At 43.0% G+C, this 8,486-nt stretch overlaps 1 non-coding gene across 1 annotated transcript; it reads left to right on the top strand.

Moving 5' to 3' along the window:
- The first annotated feature begins 6,640 nt into the window (after nucleotides 1–6,640).
- Nucleotides 6,641–6,804, top strand: LOC126009805 (U1 spliceosomal RNA). Its single transcript, XR_007496004.1, has one exon. It is a non-coding gene; the product is annotated as a U1 spliceosomal RNA (small nuclear RNA).
- The last annotated feature ends 1,682 nt before the right edge of the window (nucleotides 6,805–8,486 follow it).

Here is an 8,486-nt window from a genome sequence, read left to right as displayed (position 1 = left end):
CTTTTAACTCCTATGCTCTATGTGACTGCCAATCACCTCACCTCTTCTCCAGGCCATATAAAGTGGAACTAGGAAAGAGCATTGGGGGATTATACGTATTGGCATCCTGAGAGATGCCAAATTGGGTATCAGAGTACTCTGGCTTTCTTGGATATATCAAATTCAGAAACCTGATTGTTGCCGATCTCTTACAATGAGACATTTTCTCAGAGCTCAATGTTGTAGTCTGGGGGTACCCCTCTGATTGTCTTGAAACCCCACTGTTCCTAGGGTGCTCAGGGGCTTTGTGAGGGGCAAAAATCTGGCTTTAGATATCACTTTTGGATCAGGGGACCATATGATATGCTGGGATTTTATTCTAACTACCGTCCATCCTGGGTTGGTTTTATGCGAGGCAAATGCTCTACCACTGTGCATTCTTTTAAGGGGATCAGATACAAGTAGGTAAAAGTGGACTACTTTGAACTCTGTGTCAGGATGTTTGACTTTCTGTTATGCAGGCAGCTAACAGAGTAGGAGGAAGAGCTCAAATGACAAGACTGTGTTGGTTCCTAGGGTTGCAAAAGCTCTGCACACCAGGAAAGCCAAACAATATAATTGTCTCAATGCTCTGTAGTTAGGAATCCTGATTCAAGGTGTTGGTCAGGCCAGGCTCCTCTGCACCCTATCAGAGAATCCTTCTTGTTGCCTGCTGGCTTCTGACCATTGCAGATATTTCTGGCACTGTCAATCTTAAAAAGGCATTGCTCCCATCTGATCTGCACAGCATGCCTATACGTGCCTTCCTCCATGGCCAATTCCCCCAGTTTTAAGGACACCAATCATAGAGAATTATGGCACACCCAGGGGACCTTGTCTTAACTTGATTGCCTCTGAAAAGGCTCTTTCTAGATATAGTCTGAGATACAGTTTGGATTTCAATATCATGCTTTTGGAGCTAGAGAGAACAGGAATAAAATTCAACCCATAACCAGTAGGTTTGAGAAAATGAAGGTAGAATTCCAGAGGGTGGGAACACAGAGGGACCAACGATTGGGTTAGGAATGGCAAGAGACATTTGAAAGAGTGAAGACTGTTAGTGAATTTGGAAGTATTCTAAGCCCAAAGCTAGAATGGCTTTTCTACATCCTCACCCCTACCCAAAACCTCCAATAAAAACTTTGTGACAACTGGGTTAAGTAGGTGGAGCTTGGAGAGATGATGGAGGAATTGAAGTGATTATTTGGTGTGAAGCCAGAGTAGTTGGGGTGCTGTGTGTATTGAGTGATTATTGCTGAGTTGTCTATCTTTCTCCTGAGATAATAAGGATCAGTGTCCTGCAAGTTCTATCTTGTTCTTTGAGTCTCATGGTACCTACAAGCCAGGAGAAGATGAGAAAGCCCTTGTTAAGTGAATATCAGAATGCAGAGCCCCAGCCATGGCCCTAGAGAGAATCTTCTGGGCCTGAGAACCATTTGTTATTAGATATTAAAGTGAGGGTAGACTCTTTGTACATTAACCCTCAAATGCAGAATACCACCAACTTTGGACTAGAAGCTCAAGTAATTTCATACACACAGTAAAACAAAGGCCTTCTGAGGGGCCCAGATCACTTAAGAACAAATTATTTACATGTTTTTAAATATTATTTTTCACATTAGGTTTTATCACATTGTGAGAAGGCTTTCTCAGAGTTGATCTTCATTCATTACTGAAAGAACTGAAATCAGTCATATGATGAGAATATTTGGGGGACACAATGCCTGGGGCACTGATGTAAGCAGACCATTAGGTACATCAGTTAAACCTCCTTCCTCAGATCAAGCTCTTGACATACTCCTTCCACAATATTAGTTGTATTTTGTACTTCCTTATTCATATTTTACTCAGGGAATGGCCTAGGAGATCCTGTTTGATAGCATGTGTAAGTTCTGCTGAGTGACACTTTCTAGGACATCCGCAAAGCCACATCAGGACTTGGTGTTGGTTCCCTTTGCATCCTTGTATCAGAGCTCAGTGGTTTGGTATTGGGGTTCTCCTCTCATTGTCTAGAAACCTCAGTGCTCTGAGTTGTGTATTCAATCTGCTGGTCCATAAACTAAGAGTTTGTTAAACTCTAAGGACTTTAAGAAAAGTATGTCTTGAGTTGTTATGAATTAGAGCTGGATTTCCAAAGAAAGGACACGAAATTGGGTATTAGAACTGAACACTTCATTTTTCCATTGGTGATATGACTGATCTGCCAAGATCCTCGATAACACTTCGTGAGAAATGAGTAGTAATACTCCTGCTTTAAGGATTTTAAATCCTATTCAATATCACCTTGGAAACAGTGCCTTAGAGAAAACAGCAGACCTTAGATGTTGTATTTTGGAGTTGGAGCTTAGAATCCAAGGCATTCCATAAGCACTTGTGAAGCCCTGAGCCCTGAAATTATGTCAGAAAGGCCCCTGAGTCTTAGAGAGCTCCTACCCTTCCACCTAAGGTAGATGCATCCTGTGTGTGCCTTGACAATGGTTTGCTCTTATGTAGGTCTTTGGGTTTTGTATGTAAAATGAGCTTTTGAAACTCCACACGCTTACAAAGTTAGAGTTCATTTATTTAATAGCTGTAAGAGGGAAGTTATGGATCCCTGATAGTCTGTGTCCTGGTCTCAATCTGGTTCTTAGCTGGTCCCTGTTATTCACTGCCCTCAGTCTGTGCTGGTTTTTTTGCTCATTCTGTCTCTCCAAGACTCTCCAAGTCTCTCTATGCTGTCCTGTTCTGTAGCCCAGCAACTCTGTCCCTTAGGTTTATCTATGTTCTTTGGCCACTTAGGTGCTTTCTGGCCCCTCTAACCAGGCCCAGGTAAGGGGTCAAGGAGAAAGCTTCCTGAATTTTATTTCCTCTTAAAGATTCCACTTCCTACCCCTTAGCCATTTCTGTTATCTATCTAACTGTAGCCCATCCCTCCCCTTCCCTGAAGGAACTACAATCTCTTTATTTTAAATGGTGTGCCTCTGACTCTAAACTAATGATCTGTGTTACCTCCCTAGCTAAAAAGGCATCTATTCCCCAGTGGATTTACCTAAGACCCTTCCATCACAGAAGCAGGAGATGGTGGAAGCATAATCAGTGTTTCTTTGAGGGCTCTGGAGCTCTGATTACAAAAGCACCTGTGCTGGAGACTTTCTTTTTTAGAAAAGTGGCTTATCATAACTGAAGCAAGCAATCAAGTCTCTGCAGCCCTTCACAATGGAAACTAGGAGAAGAGGCCTATCAAATGAGAGCAAGATGATTTTGTCCTAATGAGAACCCAAGGCAGAGCAATTGCAGGCAAGTATGTAAAACTGTCCAAGGTTTTGGTTTATTTTCTTTTTTGGTGAATAATTCTATGTAAAAAACCCGAAAGCCTTCTTGCTGTAGTCTAGTGAGGACCAGACATGGCTTAGTGTCCAAGTCCCAATATAATTATGAATCTATCTCATGTATAGAAGAAATATCTAGTCCAAACAGCAGTGTAGAGATCAATAGGAGCCCCAGGAGGGCTGCTCTCTGGGGGGAGGCAGAGATAGCACTGGGGACTGGGGTTATTTGCCACATTTCCAGAGACATTCCTAAACTGAGCATCAGGAAACATCATTTAGTCCAAGAAGGGAAGCAACTGAAAAAGAATCGAGAATCTGCTACTTTTACTTGACTCAACTTTACAAAGATGACATTTGAGAGGCCAGAGAGATAGCATGTAGGTAAGGCATTTGCCTTTCATGCAGAAGGTCATTGGTTTGAATCCCGGTATCCCATATGGTCCCCAGAGCCTGCCAGGAGTGATTTCTGAGCATGGATCCAGGAGTAACCCCTGAGCGCTGCTGGGTGTGACCCAAAAACAAAACAAACAAACAAACAAACAAAAAGATGACATTTGATTCACAAGGACTCTTCCTGTGGGTCTGTCATAGACGGGAATGCACTTGGTAACATTTTATCCATTAACTTCAGCTGGTACAAAGATTGTAAGGTGGTCAAATCCTCTGTCCCTACACCACAGTCTTCCCTTTCCTGTTTGTGGTCTCTTTCACATTCATTCCAGGGATGCTGAAGATTGAGAGGCTCCGATTTTTCATGATGAGGGGCTCTTCTTGCCAGAGGAGAGGAGATGTAGGAAGAACCTGTTGGAGCATCAGGGAGCCATGTGGGCCCTATAGGAGGCTCAGAGAAATATAATCAATCAAGAAGAGGACACTGGGGGAGGGGCCTAGAGTGATAGCACAATGGGTAATGCACTTGCCATGCATGCGACCAAGCCAGATTCAATCCCTGGCATCCCATATGGTTCCATGAGCCCACCAAGAGTAATACCTGAGGGGAGGGCTAGGACCTGAGCATTGGTGGATTTGTCCCCCCCCATAAAAAATAGAAGGCACATGTTGTATTAATTATTACTTATAAAGCCCTAGTGTTGGTATGGTGAGGCCTCTCTCAACTTGGCCTGGTGCCTGCAGCCCCTACATCTGGCAGGTCTGTAGGTAAAAGGGTAACATAGAAGAAATGATATCACAGGCAGTCAGTTGAAGTTTCCAAAGAAATCCAGCTTTATTGCAAGGCCCTAACCACCATATCATATGGCTTCTAAACTAAGCAGCCTCTTCCCTGCTGCTCATCTTCCATCTTCACTAGATAGGCTCTTTCTCTCTCCCTTCCCCCAGGCAATCCTATTATCCTTTTTTTTTTTTTTTTTTCCAAGATAATCCCACCTATCCTAGGTGTGGGCAGATCTGCAGACCTGATCATCCAGGTAAGATTAGCATATGGAATTGGGGAAGAATAACAAGCTCATGGAGCACATTCAGTGCCAGGACTAAGCAGAGTTTACAGACTGAGATAACTGGTCACCTTGGGTGATGAGCAGGCTGCCCACAGGGCAGACACAAACCCAACTCCATACTCAGGGAACTGATATTTGCTGAGGGTCTTGGCAGGAAGGGTAGGGCTCAACAAGAATGCCAGGGATGGGGCAGGGAATTTCTGGGCACTAGGCATTTCCCTACATGTGGGCAGCAGGTGTGAAGTGAGGACTAGAGCCAATAAGTGCCGATCTCATTCCTGTTCTAAGCAGACTTTCCTGTGACCTCACCTGCCCCTATGTGCCAGAAAGAATGACATGCCTTTACCATCTGGAAAGCTGATGAAAATTTGTAAAGGCAAACAGAATCAGATGGGCCCACGCCTAATGTGGCCACAGCCCAGCTCAACAGAGTCCATTTTTGCCCTCCTGGCATTCAGTGTCTCAAATGCATATGCAGGTATGCACACAGCTGAGCATACAGAAATGCACACATGTAGACATATAAACACACAAACACATACACACATACAGACATACATGCATAGGCATGCACTCACCCATGTGAGCATCCAAACATGCACACATAAGCATTGCATATGCATGTGGGGTCATGCATACAGACACATACATGTACAAATATGTGTTCTCTACATGATCCTTAGACATGAGCCTTAACAGTTTTACCTGCCAAGATAAATACATATATTACTCACATGGGACCGGTAGTTGATATGAATATTATTCTGGGAGCTTGGCACAGTGGAAGCCTCAAATAAAGGATATTGAGTATCCATCAAGTGCACTGAAGATTCTTGGAAAATGTGAATAATCATTTCCTTAGAATGCTAGAAAGAAATTTCCAAGACATTCAGAACTTCAAGTGCAATAGCGTGAAGGTTCTAGCAGTAATTTAAATGTTTCCTCCTAGACCCCAAGTTCTCAAGCATTCATTTTAGATGCAATATACCCAGGTTTATTTACTCAAATAAATGATTGCCATGGAAGCAAGTCAGGCACACAGGAAAATTTTCCCTGCCAGGAACTCATCTTCCTGACTTCGAGGCTTTAAAAACCTGCCTTGGTAATAATATGAGAGTGAGGTATTTTCAGGCAAAGAACACTCCTCATTCCCAATACTCTGTTTTCTTGAGGATTCATTATTGGGGGAGTGCCCCCCCCCCCCGAGCTTCTTTACCAGGTAGATGAAGACTAACTATTCCTTCCTTTCCTGGCTTTCAAAAGTAAGGTCAAGGTAAGCAAGGAAATAATGCAAGTCATTAACTTTTTCTTTCCTCCCCTTAAGGTTACATCTTTGCTTTGCTTTACATCCCTTTGATGAGTGTATCAATTACAGAACATGTAAAATCTATATCCTTTGACTTGGAATGACCCTAGTGTACAAGTGCAATGCATGCATGTAAATGAGTTTCCTGTCAAATTGGGTAGAATTTAAAAACATAATGTCTTCAGTGAGTGATAGGAGTAAAGCTCCCAATACTAGCCCTCTCTTCCCAGCCATGTATTACAGCCACTAAAGCACTGTTTAACTCTGAGTGAAAAATTTTGAAGCATATAAAGCTTTTCTTTTTCACTTCTAGGTGTTTCCCCTGGATGAAAAAAAATTAAGAATATGTGGGATGGGGCCCAGAGACATAGCACAGAGGCGTTTGCCTTGCAAGCAGCTGATCTAGGACCAAAGGTGGTTGGTTCAAATCCCGGTGTCCCATATGGTCCCCTGTGCCTGCCAGGAGCTATTTCTGAGCAGACAGCCAGGAGTAACCCCTGAGCATCGCCGGGTGTGGCCCAAAAACAAACAAACAAACAAACAAAAGAATATTACTTACCTGGCAGGGGAGATACCATGATCACGAAGGTGGTTTCCCCAGGGCGAGGCTTATCCATTGCACTCTGAATGTGCTGACCCCTGCGACTTTCCCAAATGTGGGAAACTCGACTGCATAATTTGTGGTAGTGGGGGACTGCATTCACGCTCTCCCCTTAAAAAAAAAAAAAAGAGAATATGTGGGTTGCACAAAGTAGTTTTATTAAAAAAAAAAAAATAATAATAATAATAATAATAGCACCAGGTTTTTTCTAGCTCTCTACTCAGAAATTATTCCCAAGGAGTCAGAGAGATAGCACAGAGGTAGGACATTTGCCTTATAAGCAGCCAATCCAGGATGAATGGTGGTTCAAATCCCGGCATCCCATATGGTACCCTGAGCCTGTCAAGGGCAATTTCTGAGTGCGGAGCCAGCAGTAATCCCTGAGTGCTGATGGGTGTGATCCAAAAACCAAAAAAGAAAAAAGAAAAAGAAATCACTCCGTAAGCTCTGGGGATCACAAGGGATGCTGGGGATAGAACCTGGGCAAGACGAGTACCCTCTCCGCTGTACTATCACTCTGGCCCCTGATTCTTTTTTTTTTTTTTTTATATTTACCAAAGTTTGCTAGACATGTAAATATTAATAATACTTGATTGTTTGAATTCTAAAGGGTTTTGACAAGTTAGATATTTTTTCTGGATTTTCTAGAAATAAGCTTTATATGTAATACTTAAATCTTGTTAAAAATTTGGAGTCAGAGTGATAGCACAGCGGTAGGGCATTTGCCTTGCATGCGACTGACTCATGACCGACCTGGGTTCAGTCCCCAGTGTCCCAGATGGTCCCCAAGCCAGGAGCAATTTCTGAGCGCCTAGCCAGGAGTAACCCCTGAGTGTCACTGGGTGTGGCCCCCCCAAAACAAAACAAAACAAAACAAAAAACATCTTGCTAAAAATTCAATGAAACTATGCATTATAGATCTATTTGCTTATCTGAGTTAAAAAGTTGTCTGCAAATTGGGCCTGGGAGATAGTACAGTAGGTAGGGATGATTGCCTGGCATGTTGCCAGTCTGTGTTTGATCCCTAGCAAATATGGTCTCCTGAGGACAGCCAGGAGTAACCCCTGAGCACAGAGCTAGGAGTACGTCCTGAGCATTCCTGAGCTTGATCCCCAAAACAATAATGGTGGTTAGTGAACAGGGATTTGAGGGTGGGAGAATGTATGTATGTGTGTGTGTGTGTGTGTGTGTGTGTGTGTATGAGAGAGAGAGAGAGAGAGAGAGAGTGTGTGTGTGTGTGTGTGTGTGTGTGTGTGTGAAAGAGAGAGAGAAAATAACAGAAGGAAAGAGGGGGTCAGAGAGATAGTACAGTGGCACAGTGGTAGGGTGTTTGCCTTGCACACAGCTGACTCAGGATGGATGGATGGATGGTTCAAATCCCAGCATCCCATATGGTCCCCCAAGCCTGCCAGGAGTAATTTCTGAGCTCAGGGCTAAGAGTAATCCCTGAGTGCTGTCAAGTGTGACCCCAACACAAACAAACAAACAAACAAAACCAGAAAGAAGCAGGAACAAAAACAGAGATGAGACAGAGAGAGACCTAGAGTTAACATTGTTATAATTATTCCAGGGATTAATTAATTATTTAATTTTAAATGTGCTTTCTGCTCTTGGCAGAATTTGGGTAGAACTCTTTTTTAATGTCCTATGAAGTACTTCCATTCTATGATGCAGTGAATTCTCAACCAGGTATTATACTTGGATGGAAGTTCTGGATAGACTAAGAGGAATTACTCGACCCAAAGAGGGAAGGAGTTTGGAGAAAAACTATGTGTCTTGCATGTATAAAACCTTTG

This window comes from Suncus etruscus, chromosome 5 (assembly GCF_024139225.1).
Source record: "Suncus etruscus isolate mSunEtr1 chromosome 5, mSunEtr1.pri.cur, whole genome shotgun sequence".
NCBI lineage: Eukaryota > Metazoa > Chordata > Mammalia > Eulipotyphla > Soricidae > Suncus > Suncus etruscus.
Note: the sequence above shows the minus strand (reverse complement) of the source record. Positions and strands in the feature narration are given on the sequence as shown.